At 44.4% G+C, this 23,086-nt stretch overlaps 2 protein-coding genes across 8 annotated transcripts in view; one reads left to right on the top strand and one right to left on the bottom strand.

The window, feature by feature from the left end:
- Positions 1 to 23,086, bottom strand: part of ARHGAP26 (Rho GTPase activating protein 26) — a 1,052,546-nt gene that overhangs the window by 600,142 nt on the left and 429,318 nt on the right. The gene's annotated exons all lie outside the window — the stretch shown is intronic.
- FGF1 (fibroblast growth factor 1) overlaps positions 1 to 23,086 on the top strand; it is a 142,902-nt gene that overhangs the window by 51,038 nt on the left and 68,778 nt on the right. The window contains exon 1 of one of the 4 annotated variants that reach the window (XM_071210405.1): positions 2,912 to 2,999. The exons of 2 other annotated variants lie outside the window; for them this stretch is intronic. The gene's annotated coding sequence lies outside the window, so the exon portion shown is untranslated. Of the gene's footprint in view, positions 1 to 2,911; positions 3,000 to 11,013; positions 11,077 to 23,086 lie in introns of those variants that run through there. One more of the 4 variants, XM_071210403.1, reaches the window with a different exon arrangement.

Below are 23,086 nucleotides of genomic sequence, written 5' to 3'. Positions count from 1 at the left end.
CTGTTCAAATGTTTTGTTTCTTTAGTGATTCTCTTTTGAGATGTTCTGTCCAGAGTTGATAGTGGTGTATTAAAATCCCCCACTATAATTGTAGATGCATCTATTCTTTCACTTAGTTTTTCCAGCGTTTGCCTCACATATTTAGAGGCGCCCTTGTTAGGAGCATAAATATTTATGATTGTTCGATCTTCTTGACAAATTGTCCCTTTCACTAAAATATAGTATCCTTCTTTGTCTCTCACAATTGTTTCGCATTTAAAGTCTATTTTGTCTGATATTAATATAGCTACTCCTGCCTTTTTTTGGTTGTTGTTTGCTTGTATGATTGTTTTCCAGCCATTCACTTTCAAACTCCATGAGTCTCTGGGTCTAAGATGTGTCTCTTGTAGGCAGCATATAGATGGGTCGTATTTCCTTATCCAGTGTCCCAGTCTGAATCTTTTGATAGGTGAGTTTAATCCGTTGACATTCAGTGTTATTACGTTTAGAGAGTTATTTATGGTAGCCATATTTTGGTTGGATTTGTGTTTGTTATATTTTGTTTGTATTATTTTATTTTCCCCTTCTATTTTTGTCTTTCTTGTTGCTTTTACACTCTCCTCCATCTCTGACTGTCCTGTTTTTTCCTTTCATCCTGCAGAATTCCCTTAAGAATTTCTTGAAGGGGAGGTTTCTTGTTGATATACTCTTTCAGTTTCTGTTTATCTGTGAATCTTTTGAACTCTCCATCATTTTTGAATGCTAGTTTAGCTGGATAGAGTATTCTTGGTTGGAGATTTTTTTCCTTTAGTACCTTGACTATATCATACCACTGCCTTCTTGCCTCCATCGTTTCAGATGAGAAATCAGCACTTAATCTTATGGAGTTTCCCTTGTATGTGATGGTTTTCTTTTCTCTTGCTGCTTTTAGAATTTTTTCTTTGTCTTGAGCATTGGATAATTTGACAAGTATATGTCTTGGGGTGGGCCTGTTGGGGTTTATGACCAGTGGAGTGCGCTGTGCTTCTTGGATATGTACATCTGTCTCTTTCAGTAGATTTGGGAAGTTTTCATTCATTATTTCCTGCAACACTCCTTCTGACCCCTTTCCCTTCTCTTCTCCTTCTGGAATGCCTATAATACGTATGTTTGAGCGTTTTGCGTTATCATTCAGGTCCCTAAGTCCTATCTGGATTTTTTCTACCTTTTTATTGACCACTTCTACTATCTGTTTGATTTCCAATGCACTGTCTTCCACATCACTAATTCTCTGCTCTGCCTCTTCTAGTCTGCTGATATTTGCTGCAAGTGTATTTTTGATTTCTTGAATTGTGGTGTTCATTTCCATCATATCTGTTATTTTTTTGCGCATGTCTGCAATTTCCCCTCCAAGTGTTGTCTTCACGCTGTTAACCTCTTTCATTACTTCATCAAATTTGTCGGTGCTAAATGTTCTGAGATCTTTCATTGCTTGTGCGAAGTCCTGCCCTCCTTCCTGATTTTCAGTTTGTTGATTGGATTCAGCCATGTTTTCCTGATTACTGGTTTGGTTTGTAGATTTTTGTTGCTGTCTTGTCAACATTTTTTCTTGACGGGTTTAATCAGTTCCTTAGCTTCTTTGTCTAGTCTTGGAGATTAATTAGCTGTTGTTTTTGCGTAAGTGTTATATCTTCTCTTTGTCACTTTGTTCTTCTTATTCCAATTTCTTATTGCTAGCTAAGCTCACTTTAAAGGAAAGTATTAGTGCTGGGGAAAGTCAATTGTGTAAGGAAGGAAAAAGTGTGAAGTAGTATTGGTGATATATGTTTACAAAGCAACAATATGAGTTCTGGGAGGATGGAGGTTAGATCATGTAAATTGTGTAGAGTTATAGTAGTAGGAAAGTACCTATAATGAGGTAGACGACTGAATATGGGAGGAATGTGGTACGTACTAAGAGGCTATTGTTTTCGTGAGAGAGGGAAAGAGAAAAGAAAGGTAATAGTTTCAGGGACGAATACCAGATGGAAAACTAAACAAAGGTACTAGAAATTAAGAGTTAGACACTTTGTGGATCAAAGAAAGGGAGATGGAATATAGGAGAGATAGCAGATGGTGGAGGATATCAAGTTGTAGGGGAAAGGGGATAGTGTAGATAGGCTAAATCTATTCACAGAGAAATGAGGCAGTGGAGGATGAGGAAACCCAGCAAATGTGAGGTATTTCCTGTAGGACCTATTGTATTGTTAAGGTAAAATAGTATAAGAAGAATATTGGGGACAAGAAAGAGAGGATTGAAAAAAAAAAAAAAGAACAACAAGAACAACAACAACAACAAAAAATAAAAAATAAAAAAAAAATAAAAAAAAACACAAAAAACAAAGAACAGAAACCCCGCTGCCAGGCTCGGCTGGGCTCAGCTGGGCTCCGGTCCCTCGCCCGCCGCCCGCCGCGGCTCAGCCGGGCTCGGCCGGACTCAGCTTCCCCGCCCACCGCCCGCCTCCGCAGCGCAGCGCGGCTCGGCTCTCCCGCCCGCCGCCCGCCGCGGCACGGCTAGGCTCGGCTGGGCTTGTCTCCTTCGCCCGCCGCCCGCCGCGGCACAGCGCGGCTCAGCTCTCCTGCCCGCCACCCGCCGCGGTGCTAGCTGCCTCGGCTCCGCCTACCCAAGGAGGGAGTCCTCCACACGTAGCTGGGATCTCCGTGTATATTTCACAGATGGATCCTCTCTGTTACCTTCCCTCCAAATCGATGTCCAGACACCTCTGGACCAGGAAAAATCCCGAAACAGCCGGTCCCAAAGAGTCTCCGACGCCTCCCAGCCGATTCCCCCCAGGAGCTAGTAACCGGGAAGTTCACTCAGCCGCCATCTTGCCTCCCCCTCCTGAAAAGTCCCAAATTATATCTTATAGACCAGTCCTTTCCGTTACCTTCCCACCAAATCGATGTCCAGACACTTCCTGCCCTGAAAAAATCCTGAAAAAGCCTGGTCCCGGAGAACCTCCAGTGGTGCCCAGCTGCCTCTTCCCAGGAGAGACGGCAAGGTAAGCTCACTCAGCCACCATCTTGCCGGAAGTCCCACGGTAATTGACTTTTTAAAAAGTATTTATTTGCATGCACAGGTAAAGCCTAGAAGATTTGACCCCCAACTATGAACAGTGATTATTCTGAAGGGAGAGGGCTTTCCTGCTTATTTACACCTTTCTATATTTTCTGAATTCTTTATTATGAGTTCATGCTACTTAAATAATTAGCAGTGAAAAAGCAATTTTCATTTAGGAAAAAAGGGTACCACTGAATTATGGTGTTATTTCTAGTTGCAAGTAATGAAGGATTTATAATGATGTTTTTGGCCTCTCTGTCCTGTAACCACAATCAACACACAAATTATTTGCAGTCAAAGTTTGTTTTAGCTCAGTCACCTGGGGCTAGGAGGACTGATTCTAGTCTCTTTAGGGATAGATTCTAGTGAAGCAGGAGCAACTGAAAAGGAGGTTCAGACACATTCTCAGGTACTGTCACCCAGGCCCAAAACCCAGACAACCACCCCCTCCTTCAAGAACAGGGGAGGGCAGGGGCTGTGCAGCAGTGTGGGAATGGGAAGAAGGTGATGAGGCAATAAGCTGTGGGAGTGTGCATTAAGGGTTTAGAAGACTGAAACAACAGAAATTTATTCTCTCATTGTTCTGAAGGCCAAAAGTTCTAATTCAAGATCTTGGCAAGGCCATGCTCCCTCTGAAGGCTCTTGGCGAAAATCTGTTCCTTGCCTCTTCCAGCATTCCTGTGCTTGTGGTTGCATCACTCCACTCTGCCTCCATGGTCACAAGGCTGCCTGCTCTTCTGTCTGTCCCAACATTCCTTCTGCCTCTCTCTTATAAGGATACATGTGATTGCACTAATGACACATCCAGATAATCTAGGATAGACTCCTCTCCTCAAGATCCTTAACTGAGTCACATATTTTGCCATATAAGATAATATTCACCAGTTCTGGGGATAAGGATGTGGACATTTCTTTTGGGGGCCACCATTCAGCCCACTACACCCTCGGATTGGCCTTCAGCATGTATGTGTCTTCTAGTCCTACTGATAAGACTAACTGTGATGGAGACAGCAATCCACCAAAACCAGTTCTGCCCTTCCTCCACAATAATGTGTACCTAGCGGGGGGTACTGAAGTGACAACTATGCTTCATAAGTCTCCCCACAGCTAGAGTGGCCATGGAACTAGGTCCTCAACGGAAGGTGAGAGGAAGTGATGTGTCCTACTCCAGCTTGGCCATTAAGACATTGCACATGTATTCCTCCACACTTTCCTTCCCATGAACCTGAAACCCACCTGCAACCTTGCAGATGAAGACAATACCCCATGACAAAAGTAGAAGGAAGAATGGATCCCTGAATGACCACATGGAGTAGAGAAATACACTAACTCACCCCAGACCATTGCAAGAAGGAGAAATAAACTTCCCTCTTCTTTAAGCCATTGTTTTGTAAGGTCTCTTTATTAGGGTAAAAACTAACAAGGACTGCAATGTTTACTGCCTCTGACCTGCTACATCCTGTTCACTTTATCCTCAGCGATAGCAGGAGAAATAATCGCATGCCCTATACTAGTGTTTAGCTATGCTACTGATTTTTGTGTGTTGATCTTGTATCTTGCCACTTTGCTGAACTCATTTATTAGTCTAATAGCTTTGTTATAGATATTTTCAGGATTTTCTAAATATAGGATCATGTCATCTGCGAATAAAGTTTTACTTCCTCTTTTACCATTTGGATGCCTATTTTGTTTTCTTGCCTAATTCCTCTAGCTAGAACTTGTAACACAATGTTGAATAACAGTGGGGATAATGGGCATCCTTGTCTTGTTCCTGATCTTAGAGGGAAAGGTTTCAACACTCCCCATTGAGTATGATGTTGACTGTGGATTTTCATATATACCTTTTATTATGTTAAGGAACTTTCCCTCTATGACTGTCTTTTCAAGTTTTTTTAATCAAGAAAGAATGCTGGATTTTGTCAAATACCTTTCCTGCATCAATTGAGATAATCATGTGGTTTTTTCCCCTTCAGTTTGTTAATGTGGTATATTATATTGATTGATTTTCTTATGTTGAACCACCTTTGTATACCAGGAATAAAACTCACTTGATCATTGTATATAATTCTTTTAATATGGTGTTGGATTCGATTTGCAAGTATTTTATTGAGAATTTTTGCGTCTATGTTCTTTAGAGAAAATGGTCTATAATTTTCTTTACTTGTAGTATCTTTATCTGGCTTTGGTATTAAGGTGATGTTAGCTTCATAATATGTGTTGTAATTTTCCTCCTTTTCGATTTTTTGGAAGAGTTTAAACAGGATTGGTATTAATTCTTCTCAAAATGTTTGGTAAAAATCACCTGTGAAGCCATGTGGTCCTGGACTTTTCTTTGTTGGAGGATTTTTGAAGACTAATTCAATCTCTTTGCTTGTGATTGGTTTGTTGAATTTCTGTATTTCTTGTAGAGTCAATGTAGGTTGTTAGTTTATTTCTAGGAATTTGTCCATTTCATCTAAGTTGCCTAATTTGTTGGCATACAGTTAGTTTCTCATAATATCCTCGAATGATCCTTTTTATTTCTGTGGGGTTGGTCATAATGTCCCCCCTTTCATCATACCTGATTTTATTTATTTGCATCTTCTCTCATCTCTCTTTGTGAGTCTTATTAGAGGTATGTCAGTTTTATTGATTTCGTAAAGTACCAGGTTTGGTTTTGTTGATTTTTCTTTCTTTTTTTATTCTTGATTTCATTTATTTTTGCTTTAATCTTTGTTCTTTCTTTCTTTCTACTTGCATTGGTATTGATTTGCTGTTCTTTTTCTAGTTTGTCCAGTTGTTCAGATAGTGTTTGATTTTTGTTCTTTCTTCCCTTTTAGTATAGATTTAGGGCAGTAAATTTCCCTCTCAGCATTGCCTTCACTGTATCCCATAAATTTTGATAAATTGTGTTCTCATTTTCATTAATCCTGAGATATCTACTAATTTCTCTTACAATTTCTTTCTTGACCCTGTCATTGTTTAGAAGTGTGTTGCTTAGCCTCCATATATTTGCAAATTTCCCCCTTTCCCACCTATTATTGATTTCCTGCTTCACTCTGTTATGATCAGAGAAGATGCTTTGTATAATTTCAATCTTCTTAAATTTATTGAGAGCTGTGTTGTGGCCCAACATGTAGTCTATCCTGGAGGAAAATCCATGAGCACTTGAGAAGAATGTAGAGCTTGCTGACTTGGGGTGCAATGTTCTGTATATGTCTGTCAAGTCCAGCTCATTTATCATATTGCTCAAGTTTCTGTTTCTCTGTTAATCTTTGGCCTAGTTGTTCTATCTATTGATATGACTGCATGTTGAAGTCTCCAACTATTATTGTAGAGGCAACCATTTCTCTTTTCAGTTTTGCCAGAGTTTTCCTCGGGTATTTTGGGGCACCCTGGTTAGGTGCAAGGATATTTATTACTGTTACTCCTTCCTGGTGGATTGTCCCTTTTATTAATATATAATGGTCTTCTGCACCTCTTATCACTTTTTTTGGCATTTAAAGTCTGTTTTTTATGACCCCAATTTAGCGACCCCTGCTCTACTTTGGTTACTGTTTGTGTGAAATACCTTTTTCCAACCTTTTATTTTCAGTCTATTTGCATCCTTGGATCTAAGAAGAGTCTTCTGCACCCAGCATATGGATGACTCATGTTTTCATATCCATTCTGTCAGTCTATGTCTTTTGATTGGGGAGTTTAATCCTTTTAACATTCAATGTTATTACTGTAAAGGCATTACTTACTTCAACCATTTTATCCTTTGGCTTTCATATGTCATATCTTGTTTTTGTCTTATCTTTTTAATATTTTGGTTACCTTTTCTAAAAGTCTTCACTTCTATGCTCTCCTCCAAGCCTCTCTCTCATCTTCTCTTTTCTGGCTGCAGAATTCCATTTAGTGTTTCCTGCAGAGCTGGATTCTTATTTACTAACTCTCTCAGTGTCTGTTTATCTGTGAATATTTTAAACTCACCGACATATTTGAAGGACAGTTTTTCTGGATAAAAATTCTTGACTGGCAGTTTTTCTCTTTCAGTACCTTAATTATATCACATTGCTGCCTTCTCTCCTCCATGGTTTCTGAAGAGAAATCTGTACTAAGTCTTATTGGACATTCCTTGTATGTGATGTTTCATTTCTCTCTTGCTGCTTTCAGAATTTTCTCTATCTTTGGCATTTGGCATTCTGAATATTTTATGTCTTATGATGGGTATATTTGGATTTATTCAAATTGGAGTACACTGTGCTTCCTAGACACATATATTTATCATTTCTGCAAATACTCTTTCTGCCCTTTTTCCCTTCCTTCTACTTCTGGAACTCCCATACCATGTATACTGGTATACTTTGTGCTATCATATAACCCCCTGAGCCCCTGCTCAATTTTTTCCCATTCTTTCTTTCTCTCATTCTTCTCTCTTTTCAATTTTAGCTGTTCTCTCTACATCACTGATTCTCTTCTATGATTTCACATCTGCTGTTGTATGCCTCTATTGTATTTCTAATCTCACTTATTGTGTCTTTCATTCTCATAAGTTCTTTTATTTTTCTATTGAAAGTTTCTAGTTTTTATTTGTGCTCACCCAGTGTCTTCTTAATGTCTTTTATTTCTTCAGCCATTGTCCTTCAACTCCATGATTTGATTTAGGAGATTTTTAAGAATCTCATTGATTAGTTGTTTTGAGTCCTGTGTCTCATCTGGAGCTTTGATATCTTCCTTTTTCTTAGTACAGCTTGTAATTTTTTGCTAATGTTTAGGCATCTGATTATAATGCTGAATTTACTCTGATGTCCAGTTTCTCTCTCTTACCTAGGGATTTACTGTTATGTAGCCATGTGCTACCACTGTTCTTTGTCTCTTGGTTCACTTTATTTTAGATATGTAGGATTGCCCCTGTTTCACTGCTCACATCAGGGCTAAGGACCCAGTAGTGGAGGGCACACCTGTTTCCAAGGGCCTTGGAGAAGGGGTTCAGTAAAGGCACCTGCTTGCCTCTTGTATTTATTTATTATTATTTTCCTTGTTGTGCACTTTTCTGGTGTACCAGGCAAATGGCACTCTTTGGCGACCTCTCAGCTTAGACTCCAGATGCTAGGGGAGAATGCATTCACTTCAAGGTGGGTGGTGTTGAATCAATGTCTTCAGGGCAGGCCAACTCTCATAAACTTTCTCAGAAGCTATTCTCCTCCCTTGTCTAGTGACACTCGCCCTCTCTCTGCCTCCTCAGTAGTCAGCCCAGGGCAGTAGGGAGGGTGTTTGAGAAGCCAAATTATCTTTAGCTTCCTGCGGGCTTTTAGTGCAAACCATGCTGTGGCTCCAATCAGCCTGGAAGTGTGCCATGTCTCCAATGCAGCAGAGCAAGTTTGGTGGCCAAAATCTGAATTTGCTGTAGACTGTGTCCCTCCCCCCTCTCTTGGAGAAGAGGACTCCTGCAACCCCCTAAGCCTGGAGCTGCTATAGTCCACAGCCACTACATTCTGCAGATTGCTGTTTGCTCCAGGGGTGGGGGGATGGGAACCCACTGCTGCTGTGCAGCTTTACTCATGGGGTTTTTCCAGTCAGCTGAGACTTCTTTCCTTCACCCCTCTCTCTTCTGGGTGGTGTCTCACCTTCCCCTGGTGTCCTGAGCCCCAGAGTATCCCTCCAGGCAGCCTCCACCTGTCCTCTAGCTATTTTTTTCTGGGAGAGAAGTGATACCTATGCCTCTCTAGTCCTCCATCTTTATGATTGTTCTTTAAACCCACAACTTCTCTAGTAAAAAATTACTCACCCATTCAACAATAGCAAAGAAGGTTAAAAAGAAAAACTTACATTAACCAAGGTGGTAGAGAACCTGAATGAGAGCTCTTTTCAGCCAAATATCCCCCAGCACAGGTCAATTCCAGCAAACTCAAGGCTCAGCTTTGTTGGTTATGCAATTTTCCCCCAAAAGATATTATACCTAGTTCAGCTCAGCACATACGTGCTTCCATCCATCCATGCAAATATCATACAGTTTTTCATCTCACAATTATTAAGCCTACTGCATGCCAGGTACTGGGCACTCAAATGCCCAAGGCAGTTTCTCTCTTTGAGGAATTCACAGGTGGGGCCGAAGCTGCTCATGGAGCACAATGTGTGTGGGTACTAGAGGGTGCTTCAGCATGCACGGGGTGCAGAAGAAATAGGAAGGGAGTAAAGAGAGGCTGGTAGAGAAGGAGGGATTTTGCCTGGTATAAACTATTCCCAAATCTCTGCATGCTGCACCTTGTTCTTCTTCAAGTCAGCTTAAATGTCACTTCCTCAAGGAATCTTCCCTGACCACTTTTTCTAAAGTTGATTCATTTTTAATTCTCTATCTTGGTTCCTTGATCCTGAAGGGACTATCCTCCAAAGCACAACTGGCAAGTTTTCTTTCTTTTCCTTTAATTTGTGTGTGTGCATGTATGTATGTTTGGTCTGTAAAACCCCACCACAACATGGTCCCATAAGGGCAGAGACCATGATTGTCTTATTCACAAAAGTATCTCCAAGGCCTGACACATACTGAATGCTCAGTTATTGCCAATAAAGACTGGAGCTAGTCCATATACAGTCTTGAAAGCCAAGATAAGGACTTTGGACTTTGGTCTGTGGGCAGTGTGAGGGTAAGGCCGGATGAGGTTTTTGGATTGGGAGGACAAAACTACAGAGTTGTGGATAAAGTAGGAGGACATAAGCTACAGAGAGATAAGTTAGAAGCAATTGTCATGTATGAAGGTCGAGAGTTTGCTGTGGTCTGATGGTGGAGAAGGAAAAGAGGGGGAATTAAGGAATATTTAGGCTGAATCATTAGGAGAGGCCTATGATTGTGAAGGAAAAGGGAATATGACTAAGGGCTCTAGCTTGGGTTACTTTGTAAGCACATCGCTGTCATTAATTCACACAAAGGAAATGCAAGGACTGTCTGGTTCATGAGAGAACAAGCTATGATCACCTTGGGATATATCTGCAAGATGTCTAAGAAGGTTTCCTGTAGATGGTGGGAGCTGTGAATGTGGAGATCAGGATGGAGGTACAGGAGCAGGATTTTGGAGATGTCGATGGCATCTGAGGCAGACAGAGACAGGCAGGGAGCGCACGGACACTGATAAAAGATCAGAACCTAGACAAGCCCCTGAGGGATGTCTTCTCTACTTCAAAGCATGTTCACCAAGGAAAAGAATCTGGGCTACACATGGAGCAAGAGCAGTTAAAGGGAAAGAAGACCCAGAAGACAGCACTGTTATTGAAACAAGATAAGGGGATTTCAAAAAGGGGAGGATCATCTAGAATGGGATTAAAAGTTCTACTGAGGGTGGGGGGTACATGGGGACCTCATATTTTTTAAATGTAATATTTTTTAAAAATGAATTTAAAAATTAAAAAAAAAAACAGTTATCATTTATTACAAAAAAAAGTTCTACTGTCCATGTAGCCCACAAGAATCCACAGGGTGTGTGACACACGCTCAGACTGATTCTCAGCTCCAACCAGGCAGGAAGGCAGGAGCAATAGGTCATATCTCCTAATGGTTCAAGAGAAGCCAGTTGGTGGGCATTTTATGTGAAATCATCCAGCTGGTAAACTTCAAATTGGTTAAGAACAACTACCACGACCTACATGATTCTCAAGCAGAGCAGAGCCACAGGCCCCACCTGGTTCACAGATCACAAGTGTGCAAGCCTGGCCTTGGAGGTTGGGAGGCCATGGGTGAGCCTCTCCAGGGCAGGGTCGTGGTGGGTGGAAGGGGGGCTCCTGGGGGCTGAGGATGAGTGGGCAGTGCTGGGGGTGCTGTCACTTTGGAGAGGTGGGCTGTGCAGGGAATTTGAGGGTGGGGAAGGAGCAAGTCAGGTATGAAGGATTCTGCAGGTGGGAAAGAATCTACCTGAAGAGAAAGGTTCAGTGGATAGCATTCTCACCCTCTTTTCAGAAAGCTTTACAAGTGACATTAATTTTTCCTTTACATAGATAAAAAACCTGCAGGAACAAAATACAATGCAAGTTCCTCCTCACCTGCCCCAACTTATTGCCCAAAGGTAATCACTTTTTCAAGTTCTTATCTATGAATCCACATATACATATATAATTTAAAAAATCAGTTGTGGTATAATTCCATACATATTGTTCTATGGCTTCCCTTTTTCCACTCAACAACATTTTACGGGTAGCTCTCCTTGTCAGTATATATATATGTCTAGCTCTCTCATGGTTGCTTGGCATTTGTTTGGATATAAAGTTATGTCACCATTCCATTATTGAGGTCCTATTGTTTTCCAAACTTTTGCCATTCAAACAGTGCTGTGGTGAACCTCTTATACCGGTGTTTGGGCATGTCTCGAGTCCTCCACAAACTCTTAGTGCTGGCCTTGGTGACAGTGTCTGCACAAGAGTGTGCGGTTTTCTTGAAGAGCTTGTTGAATTTATCTTTTGTTCCCTCAGGAAATGAAAATGAAAAGTTCAGGGAAGAAGATATGTTCCAATGAAACTTACAAATTGAAAACAAGGTTTTAAAGTATCCCTTCCTGATGAATACGCAGCTTTCTTTATAATCAAGATGTCGTGGGTAGGACCATATTTATGCATAAGTAATTCTTATTAACCTGATAACTATGGGACAAATATAAATAATCCTCAAAGGGATTTTTTTATCCATCTTTCCCAGTTTGACCAACTATCTTCTAAGTCTTAGAGCCAACATCTCGAAAATGATACTCCTTCCTGATGGCCCATTTAAACATGTCAAAAGAGTCATGGTATGGGAAATTTGTTCACATATTTTTGGGAGACCAAAGGTTGAAGCACGCTTTAAAAAAATTTTTTTAAATGATTATACTCCTACAATTTGGTATTTATATCTATCAAATGATCCGTTTAATTATATTCTCAGAAGATCATTCTTTGGCACAGAGTGGGGGAAAAAAACATCTCTCATTCCTTTGGAGAACACAAAAACATGCAAGAAAAACAAAGATGAAGTGTAAAGACTTTTCACAGGGCGCTCCGACTTCACCTCTGCGGCTCACTCCGCATACTTGGCTCAGAGCGCCCTCTTCTGGACCCGCGTTCCACTGCATCAATCTGGGCCCAATGCACCCAGAGGCAGGACATCATCAGTGTTTAGAAAGCGGCTCTAGCCCTCCAATTCTAACGTCAACGAATCTTTTGAGTTTCTTCTGCTTTAGCCACTGAAAACCCCAAGATGTTCTTTTACAATAATTGTGCTATATTTTCAAGTTACATGGGCTCGGTCTCTTTGGTTACTATTTTTTTTAAAATAGCTTCTTAAATCTGAGTTTAACCATTGAGATTCCAATTTTAAGGTTGTTAACTGTTGGGAATAAAATTCCTGGTTTTGAATTAGTGGGAACTAGGTCTAGAAGCCAAAGGGGAAAGGCTAACAGTTCTGTGTGCCATTACCCAATGCATTTGAGCAAGGGGTGGCTAAGATTCCTGTCCCACTCTGGAAAGCTGTCAGCAACTTAAGTCAGCCTCATATTTCCTGTATTCACTTAACAAATATTGCTGAGCAACTATTATGTGCCAGGGAGTGTGCTCAGAGCTGGTTCACAGGGTGGACAAGGCGAGGATAGTGCCATTCGAATCAACAACGTCTGATACCCAGCGGCGTTTTTGTTGCAAAATCCTTGGAAACCTAAGAGTGTCAAGACAGGTTCCCAGATGGGCAGTGTTCTTTCAATGACCTATTACTCTACCATGTGCTACTACTACTGAATTTAACTGGGTTGAATCTTTTCAACACAGATATGCCTTCTTTCTAGCTTCTTAGTTCCAAGGAACAAGCTTATAATCTATTGTGATAGGAAGGAGGAGGCAGCCTGAAAGAAACAACTCTTCAAGCACATGCCTGTTTTCCTTGGAACCAGGTGGGCAGCACTGAGGCCGAGCCCTGTTTGGATGTGGGCTCCCTGGCACTGTCTTCACAAAACCTCCTGGGAGAGCACTTAATTAACTTCCGATGAGGTCATACTTGATTAGGGTGGGCCCTAAATCCAAGGACTGATGTGCTTCCAAGAAGGCCAGATGACAACACAGACACACGGACACACAGGTGAAGACGGGGGCAGAGACTGGGGTGATGCTGCCCCAGCCACAGCACGCCTGGGCCACCAGGAGCTGCAGGAGACAAGGAAGGCATCTTCCCCAGAGCCTGCAGGAGGGAGCACAGCCCTGCCAACGCCCCGACCTCGGACTGTGGGAGAACACAGTCGTGTTGTTTTAAGAGTCCAGTTTGTGAGACTTTGTAACAGCAGCCCTAGGAAACTAAGACTGAGGGGGTCAGCCCCTGCAAAAGTCTCTCTCCAAAGAGGAGACTGTTCCTTGCAACCAGGCCGTAGCACTTATGAGGCTGAAGACAGCAGCTGACGGCACCTGAGAATGAGCCAGGCAAGGTCATCCAAGAGAGATAAAGAAATGATGCAAAGCCAAGGGCTGTGAGGAACCAAATCCCAATACACCTGCCAATGAGATTCCACTAGTTATTCATGCCCGACTTTTCCTAAACTTCAGATGAAACTTGGAAAGGCAAACCGTCTTTCTTCTCCACTTCTCTCAAATTTGTAATTGTAATATGGTTCGTTGGGAAAGCTATTGATACTTCTGTTGTGTTATCTACATTATAAGTGAACTTAGAATGATAGAAAAGCTAACAGTCTCTCTAAAATCACTCCAGATTTCCCAAAGGGTGGTTCTGAAGGATCGTATTTCGTGGGTTTCCTCCATCCAAAGTTCCCAGTTTTTCACGTGCTCTTTCCTAAATTACACTGTTTAATTAAATCCAGTTCATTCAGTTCAACTCCCCAAACATTTATTGAGACAAGCACTGTGTTAGAAAAAGATCTCCATACTGCCTTCAAAAAATTCACAGGCAAGGGATGAGATAGATGAATAAACACATCAGTTTAATCCAGCCTGGTGAGTGTGATGATGGAGTTATAGACAAAGTAGCACTTTCAAGCCCCTGCCCTCAAGCAGTTATGGTCTGGAGGGGGAGCCAGCTGTTAACCAGAAAACTGCACAGAAAGAAGTAGGAGAGGCATGCAGTGCCACGAGGGCTGTCATGGGGCATCAGGTTGTGGAGGTCCAGGAAGGCAGCTTTGGAGTGTGACAGTTGAGTGGAGAGCTGAACGTTGGTTGTGGGGTAAACTGGCTGTAGTATGGAGAGGACAGTGGTGCAGGGAGAGGGCAGGGCGCGTGCAAAGGGTCTGCGGCAGGAGCGCACACTGTGTATCCAAGGAACAGAACCCGTGCTGGAGGGGGAGAGCGGGGTGGGCTGAGGTGGGAGAGGCCAGCAGGATCAGCCCCCGGGTTGGGCCTGGTCAGCCACACCCTACCCTTCTGAGTAGCCAGTTTCCTTGTCTCTGTAAAGAGGATCAGATCAGCACCTACCACACAGGAATAAATGAGTCCATCTTTGTAAACCACGGGGAGAAGTGTGTGGTAAGTGTCGCCTGCTGTTACTGTTGTAATTAGCATTCTCATCATTGTCACCAGGATAAAGATCTTGCTGGGCCCAGGTCAAAATGTTTCTTTTTAACACTTTGGAAATGAGGGCAGGGTTCCAGAGCAGGCTCGAAGGCCGCAGAAATTAGCAACTGCACGGGTAACCGCTGGCTTTCTGCAGACATTCTGAATGAATGACCAGCTGGGCTGCTGACCACAGCGCTCAGAAACAACCACCAAAACTTGATCCCAAATACCAAGGGGAAAAAAACGAGACGGGGAGAAGGAGATCTATAAATGGAAAATTACACTCAACACGAATCTCACTGTGAACTCATTCCTGACTCTGTCTGGAAACCCAGGGCAGAAGGAAGTGGAAGGGACAGGGAGTGGACAGGTGTGCCCAGGCCAAGACCGCTGGCCCCGGGACCGCACGAATGAGTGGCCGGCGACGAGCGGCCGAGGCCCAGGGCTGCGGCCCCCGCAGGCCCCGGCGCTGACCCCGGCCTCCTGGGTTGCTGCCGGGCGGGGACAGGACTGAGGCGGGGAGCGGGGAGGCGGGCGGATGGCGGGGGTGTGGACAGCCTGCCCGGCTCCCGCGGCCCTTCTGTTCCTAAAAGGGGGGTCCTAAGAGCCCTAGCCTCGGGGGTCGCCGCAGCATCGAATGGGACAATCCTTCCATAAGCTTCAAACATGAGTCAGCGCACTCTCGGGAGCAGCTCCGAGGCTCCGTCAGCCGGGCTTTCAGGTCTACAGCCCATCTGCCTCGCAGCGCCACGCACGTTTTTAGACATCTCTGCGCCGCGTCTTTGTCGAGGAAAAAGAATTGCAACCTTACCGTCTGAATGGCTCCAGTTGTAAAAATTGACGTATAGTGAGAGACAGCATTGGGTGGCGGGCTTCTCTACGCGCCGGGCGCGGCGGGAACCCTCCCGGGAGGCTGCACCCAGACGCCGAGCCCTGGAGGCAGCCTGTCTGGGCGCCGACCCCCGCGCCTCCCTTCCGGGATCTGCGACCTTGAACGGTTACCTAACCTCCCCCGGCTTCAGTGCCTTCCTCGGTAAAGTGAGGGTGGGGGAGAGAATTCCACGACCTGCACCCCGGGGTTTACGAGGCGGCGAGGGAAGAGGCGTGTAGGAGAGCGCTGATAGTGAGCCCTTAATGAACGTTCAGGCTAAGCGTCGCCGCTGCTGCTGCCTCGGCTTCGGCCGCCCACCCCCCGACGCGGCCCCCCCCCCGACGCGGCCCACCCCCCCCCCCCCCGACGCGGCCCACCCCCCCGATGCGGCCCACCCCCCGACGCGGCCCACCCCCCCCCATGCGGCCCACCCCCCGACGCGGCCCACCCCCCCCCCATGCGGCCCACCCCCCCCCCATGCGGCCCACCCCCCGATGCGGCCCACCCCCCGATGCGGCCCACCCCCCGATGCGGCCGAGGACCTCGAGCCTAGGCGAGGGTAAGCCGCACGGCTCTCGGCTCTCGAGGGGCAGGGGCTTCCCCGCTGCTCGCAGATGCAGCCGTACAGGTTCCGCCTCCTGTGGCAAGGAGAATGACAGAGTAGAACTGGTTTGAGACTCAGGGAGGTGCCTTTGGAGTTAGGTGCACCTTGATCTACAGGTAGGACCCCCCACCACCACCACCACCACTGGTTGTCTGGCCTCTTTCTGGGCAGTGGCACAGTTACGCTTCAGCACCTTCCCAGCCGGGATAGTTTAGCTGTTGCAGCCGGGGGGTAGTGTGCATCAAGCCATATCTTTATAGTTAGAATGTTTATCCTTCTCACTCAGACCCCAACTCCCAATAACACAGGAAACCCCTATTTTTCACTTTAATGTATTTCTAGAAGCTTCATTATATAGCTCATTATATATGTTGGTCTTCTATTTCCACAGGAATGACAGTGATTTCCACCAATAATTCAATATTAAAGCAATATCCAGTCACTATAAGCCTCTCTTTTTTTCTGGATTGGGTTTTTTTATGTTGTTTTTTTTTTTTTATTTCAAATTTGAAAACGTCTCCTGGGTTCTGTAGGCTCCTCAGACTCACTGCCCTCCTCCCCACAGCAAATCTATTTCAAGAGGACATGTTTTGTGAACATTTAACATTGAGATTTCAGCGAGCCCTGCAGGACCAGCTGTCTGCATCTGTAATATGTAGATGAACAGCTTCTTCTATCTGGTCCCAGGTCCCCAGCCACATCCAAGCAAACAAGGCATTTTTCTGCAGAGCTGAGTAAGAACCCCTCACCTCCACTACTTCCCCCTCCACTCACCCCACACCAGCCATACGGTTGAGGAGGAGTGGAGTCAAGAACGTTTCTACCAACTCCAAGCCCTAGTTTATATTCCCTGAAATACCCCCCCATTCCCCCCCCTACCCCCGCCAGAATTTCACTGAGATTTCTCCCAGCAGTTATTTGGAAAAAAGGTAAAACAAAAATGGTTCACAGTCTTGGCGCTCAGGCCAAGGGACCGGATGTGCTGGGACACCAGACGGGCAGGGGCGTCTTCCTCAGCCCGCGCCCCCGAGCTACCTCCTGACCCCTGGTTGCTAAAGCAGGGAGGGGCAGGGGCCAGCACCGGACCCAGGCGGGCAGGGTCTCAGGACCTGGCGGGGCCCTGGGCAGCATCGATCAACCTGGCCACCCGCCAGCTTGCTGGTGACGAGCCAGGACTTTCTCTGGGGCAGACCTGCGGGGTGGGATGTGGTGGCCAGTCCTCAGGTTCTTGTCTGGTCCTGCACTTGGCAGTTGTTTGTTCTTCATCTTGGCTTTGGCTTTGTTGTAGTCTCCTGAGTCAAAGTACTCTTGCCCTTTCTGGAGACTCTTCATGAAGAAGTTGGCGCCTCCAGGTTTTTTCCCTAGGCTTGGCTATTTGGCCTTTGGCTTTGCCTCCTCGGCTTTCTCAGGGAGAATACCTTCCTTCTCCCGCGCGTCCTGCTTCTCCTCGCCGGCCTCTTCCTGTTTCTGGGACATGGTGGGGCCAGGACTGTGGAGTGTAGGGGATCTGGGAAGTCAACCGGAGAAGGGAAGGGGAGGGGAGACAGGGACTATAAGCCTCTCTTAACATTTCAAATCACGAGACTATGAGCCAGACTCTATAAAGTGTGTGTGTGCTGATTATAAAGGGTGCAGGCTAAGAACAGCAGGCACATCGGCAGCAGCATCTATTGGCCACGTATGAAGCTTAACCAAGTTAGATGCCTTAAGTTATTTGATCTTCAAAAAAACCCTATGAGGTAGGTACTATTGCCATCATCATGGTACAGGTGAGGAAAACTAAAGCTCAGAGTGGTTACGTGATTACCCAAGGGGACGCAGCCATTAAGTAAGAATTCGAACCCCAGGCTAATTGGACTCCACAGACTTTTTAACTGCCTTGTTCACCTTTGCTGTCCTTTGGAACCTTTTATACCTGTCATCTTGATAAAACCCATGGATCTCCCTTCCCTCTCCTTTAAATGATACAACCCAAATGACACACTTTAGCTCAGTGCCTGGCCCCAAATCAATCAACTTTCTTTCTCTCCCCAGCACCAACTCCTTCTACCATCCATCTGTTTTCCCTTCCTTCCCCCTCTCAGAGGAATTCTCTGTCTATCCAGTGCTCCTCAAACTGGCAGATGCCTAAGAAATCACCTGGCGAAGCTTATTACCATGGAGATTCCCAGGCTGAACCCCCCAAAATTCTGCTTCAGTAAGTCTGGGGCAGGACCCAGGAATCTACATTTTAAAACAAATGCCGTAATCCTGATTTGGGTGGCCTTTGGATCACACTTTGAGAAATACTAATCTGTGGGTTTCTAAAGAAAATAATTTTTTTTTTTACTTAAATATTCAGAAAGTTCAAAAGACAAAACAGTGAAATGTCCATCTCCTCAGGTACAAGAATGCTCATAGTAGCAGTGTGGAGAATAGTGAAACATTGTAAACAACTTCTATGTGAACCCCTAAAGAATATATATCAATACAATGTAGGCTCTTTGTAAGATGGGAATTTACTTATTGTACTTAAAACAAATATTACAAATAATGTATCAAAATCTCAAAAATAATTTTGAGTGAATGAAAACAAATTTCAGAACTGTTACTGGATTTTGTCTAGGTTCTTGACAAGGCTGCAGAAATGAGTTTCAAGAGCACATCGGTGAGTTAGGCCAGTAATTTATTCAGGTAGGGAGGGAAGAGAGATTGGAGAAAATAACAGCTCAGGGGTCCCAGGTAGAGAGGAAGGGGTTGAAAAGTGATAAAGTGGGCTGATTTATAGGCTACAACTCCCCATTATAGATTTTAAATGCCCAGGTTTTACTTGCATGGCCACATGGCAGAGGAAAAACGGCAAGAGTGGTGCGCAGAGGGCAGGACAGGCGTCCACAGGCGAGAGGGAGCAAGGTGCTTCAGGCCTCACGCCTGCTTTATGAACTGTTAATTACTCCACTCTTTGCTAATGGCAGGGGAGGAGTTCCAGCTGTTTGTTGTTTTGATTGATTATCTCACCCAACAATCCCTGATGAGGGCCAATGACAAAGTCCTTGGGGAATATCCTGGACTTCTCCTGGCTTCCAGAAGAAGTCTGTTCTGAAGGGCAGAACCTTGGGGAGGGTCCTCCAGCAGCCATCTTGGGGTTACTGATGTCCACTGATGTGGACTCTCTGCCAGGTTCCAGATCCATCTACTGATTCCCTCTCTTACTAGCCTGCTTCAGAACCATGCACACAGAATACCCTGTTTACATACAGTAGACACACCTACACACATAATTCATAGTAGTGGTCACCTCAGAGGAAGAGAGCTGGATATAGCAAGAAAAAGGGAAACAAGGGCAAGTCCAATTTTCTCTCTAATGTTTTATTTCTTTTATATAAAAAAAAGATCTGAGGCAAATTTGAGAAAATGTTAACATTTGTAAATTTCTGGGCAGAAGACTCCCAGGTGTTTCTTATTTTCGTGTTTGTTTTCCTAAATTACCCCACCCCTCCCTAGTTTCCTTCCCTGAAGGCATCCTGCTATTATTTCTTTTCTACTACGTCAATCTATGCATTAACAAGCACATAAATCGAATATCTTTTCTTAATCTGATTCTCTCCTACCTCCTCCAGTACCTGGTTTTATCAGTTAAATTCTCTTTTAGGTCTTTAATCTGTTCCCCCTCTTTCTCCGCAGGTTTCTGTTCTATTGATAACCTTTCTCAAGTCTCTCATTCAAGAAAGGCTTCTCTGGATTCTTACCTACCAAGACATGGATTTTCTTTTTGTACCGCCCCAGAACTTCCTGTAAGGGTGGTGTGGACTCACTGCCTTTTACCATTAACTCAAACCTTTCCTCCTCTCCCCTAGTTTCCCCATCTACCATTAGTGAGGTTGAAACCCAGTGGTCATTTCTTGGTCTCTATGTTCCTTGACTTACCTGCAGAATCTGCCACCCCATTCTCCACCTTTTTTTCCTGCCTGGGAAGTTTTGTAATCATTCATTATCAGAGTCTCTTTCTTTTCTCACTGCTTCCCTTTCTCCTGTTGTGCCCTGGCTGGTGCTCCCCTAAGGTCCATGAACTCTGTTTTCCTCTCTCCTCTCTTGCTCTTCTCTCCATTGATGGTCTCCCTATCCCCTGGACGCTGAGCATCTGTGAACATTAGGGTGGTGATGGGCATTTCCCCTTTGGTTCTCCTTCTGTGGTTTCAGAACCGCATTTCCAGCATTCTGAGGGACACCCACACCTTCTTATCTTAGAGATGTAGCAAACTCAAGCAGCCAAATCCAAAGGAATTCTGCATTTCTGCGAGATAGGTGCTTCTCAAATTTAATATGCCTATGAGTCACCTGGAGAATCTTGATAAACTGCCACCTTTGGTTCTGTTAGTCTGGAGGGGGAGGCACGAGATTCCACATTTCTTACAAGTTCCCGGAGACCCACACTGAGTTGATGGGACAGAGATTTCTTCTCTCTAGGTCAGTGGTTCTCAACTCTAAATATTAAAGGGATCTGTAATCGATGTACCCAGGGTTAAAATCTGCATATGGTAAAAAATTAAATCAGCTAACTTCTCTTTTGCCTGGCCCTAAACCAGAAAATTCATCAGTCCCTGGGGTGGGGGTGGGGGCAAGGCACCTGCATTCCCTAAATAACTCCCGAGGGCGTTTCTGGGGAAGACTGCTGAAGAGGAACCGTGGAGGTGCGTGAGACAAAGTCCCTGCGGAACTCGCAATTTTTGTGGAAGTGGGTGATGAAACAGAAAAATAAACAATGCCGTAACTATCTGAGAGCATTTCAGATAAGTGCTATAAAGGAAAAATTGGGCTCTGACATAGAGAAAAGCTGAGAGGGGGCTCCTTTGTTAGGATGATCTGGAAAGTCCCTTCTGTGGACGAGACACCTGCGCTGAGATCTGAGCGCAGAGGAGCGTTTCAGGCTGGGAACAGCACACGCAAAGATGCGGTGGCAGGAAGGGGCTTGGTGAGCGCAAGGGAGGAAAGGAAGGCCAGTGTGGATGAGCACAATGAGCAAGGGAGGCGGCCAGGGAGGGGCTGGGGTCTGAGCCTGAGCCTCGTGGGTCATGGGAGAGAGTGTGGATTTCATTCTAAGAGCAGTGGGAAGCCATTAGAGGCTGTTAAGCCAGTAAGGGGAGGTGATCTGACTTAGGTTTTTGAAGATCACTCTGGCTGCTCTAAGAAGAAAGCAAGCTGCTGTAGGAGGACAAGAACTGAAACAAGGAGGCAGGTAAGAGATGGCGCAGCTTGGAAGGTGTTGGTAGTGATGGAGAGGGTAGAAGAAGTCAGATTGGGGGGTATATGTTTTGGAGTTAGAACTATTAGGTCTTGCTGATGAATTGGATTGGGATAGATGAAGGAGAGAGATTAAGAATGACTTCTTAGTTTTTAGTCTGAGGCAACATTTACTGTGGACATTTCCTAAGATTTGGGATCCTTGGGAAAGAAAAGCTAGGAAGCTGGGCAGGTGTAATCAACAATTCTGTTTGGGCCATTTCTAGTTGAAGATAATTGTTGGATATCCAAGTGGAGATGCTAAGCAGGCAGTGGAATATAAAATCTAGCTATAAATTATCTTGCCATGAACTCATTATATGTGAGCCAATCTTAATTCAATGTGTGCTGTTTGTTTCCCACTCTTTCCTTGCATTTCCTCCCTTTGTCCCTTGCCCATGCTGTATACTCTGCCCAGTGCACTCTGCCAATCTTGGCCTTTTGCAACCTTGATAATGTGTACAAACCATCTCAAGTAACCCCTCCTTTCCAAAACCCATATCTTAAGTGATTTGCATTATATATTTATGGGATTTATTGGAGGGAACTCCCATAAATACATACAAAATATTCATCACTTTTTTTTTTTGCTTGAGAGCTATATATGCATATTTACCTACACTGCGTGGCTGTTAGTTCCTGGAAGGCAAGGCTTGCACCTTATGCTTTTACAAGACCTTCCAAGGTGTACAGAAATGTGCACAGAACAGCGGAGGCTACTCACTGAACTACTGAATAGATGAATGATTAGGACATGCCCTGAGGTCACTAGTCATCTGTGGCCAGATGTGGACAATTTTGTTAACCGTGGAGGAGCTGATGACTGCCATGTGTCTTAGCTTACCAAGCTGCTATTGTAAGAAATGAAGATTAGTTTAGTTTTCACATAAAGGAAGAAAATATTGATTAATGTAACCTGGCAGCCTACTGCCTCAGTCTCCCACTCCCGGGTTAAGCAGGAACAAAGGAAACCAGCTTAAGCCAGTCCTACAGGCAGTAAAAAAGATGCCCAAGAAAGAGCTAAGTCAATACCAATTCAGCACTAAATTCCATTCCTTATTTGGCAAAGGGAAGCAGGTAAAAAATAAAATGGTTGGAATGTGATGGGGGAAGCGGTTAATCGTAAACTTTTGCGCAGGAAAGTTAGATCTTCTCGGATAGGCTGTAACTTCTGGAGTATCCAATCTGTGGAGAAACAGAGGAAGGGCTTGCGTGCTAGGCTTAGGGGTATAAATTGTGTCATTTTTCTTTGTTCGGGGCACCAGACATTTTTTCTGGCTGTGCACCACTTCTTGCAAGATTGAGAATAAATTCTTCTCCATAATCAGGTGAGCCTTATTTTCTTCCAGAAGAAGATTTCTTTCTAACACTATGATAAATACCATATTTGGTATTTGGGTTAGCTTGACAACAGGAATTTATTGGCTCACAGTTTGAGGCTAGAAGTGCAAAATCAAAGCATTGGTAAAGCAATGCTTTCTCCCCCAAGTCTGTAATATTCTGGCATTGGCTTGCCACAATCCTTGGGGTTCCTTGACTTGCATTTCTGCCTTTTTGTCACATGGTGACCTCGCTCTCCTTGTGTCTGCCCTTCCCATGTCCACTTCCTTCTGGCTTCTGGCTCCTTCTGGTTTTCAGTTTCTTCTCTTTATAAGACCTCCAGCAATAGGGGTTAAGACCCACCCTGATTCACTTGGGCCACACCTTAGCTAAAAATACCATCTTCAAGAGGTCCTATTTACAATAGGTTCATACCCACAAGGACACAGATTAAGATTAAAAACTTGTCTTTTGTCAGAGTGCATAATTCAATCCACCACTCTGA

This window comes from Dasypus novemcinctus, chromosome 2, assembly GCF_030445035.2.
Source record: "Dasypus novemcinctus isolate mDasNov1 chromosome 2, mDasNov1.1.hap2, whole genome shotgun sequence".
NCBI classification, from domain to species: Eukaryota; Metazoa; Chordata; class Mammalia; order Cingulata; family Dasypodidae; genus Dasypus; species Dasypus novemcinctus.
The sequence above is the reverse complement of the archived record's forward strand: the minus strand, read 5'-3'. Positions and strand labels throughout refer to the sequence as shown.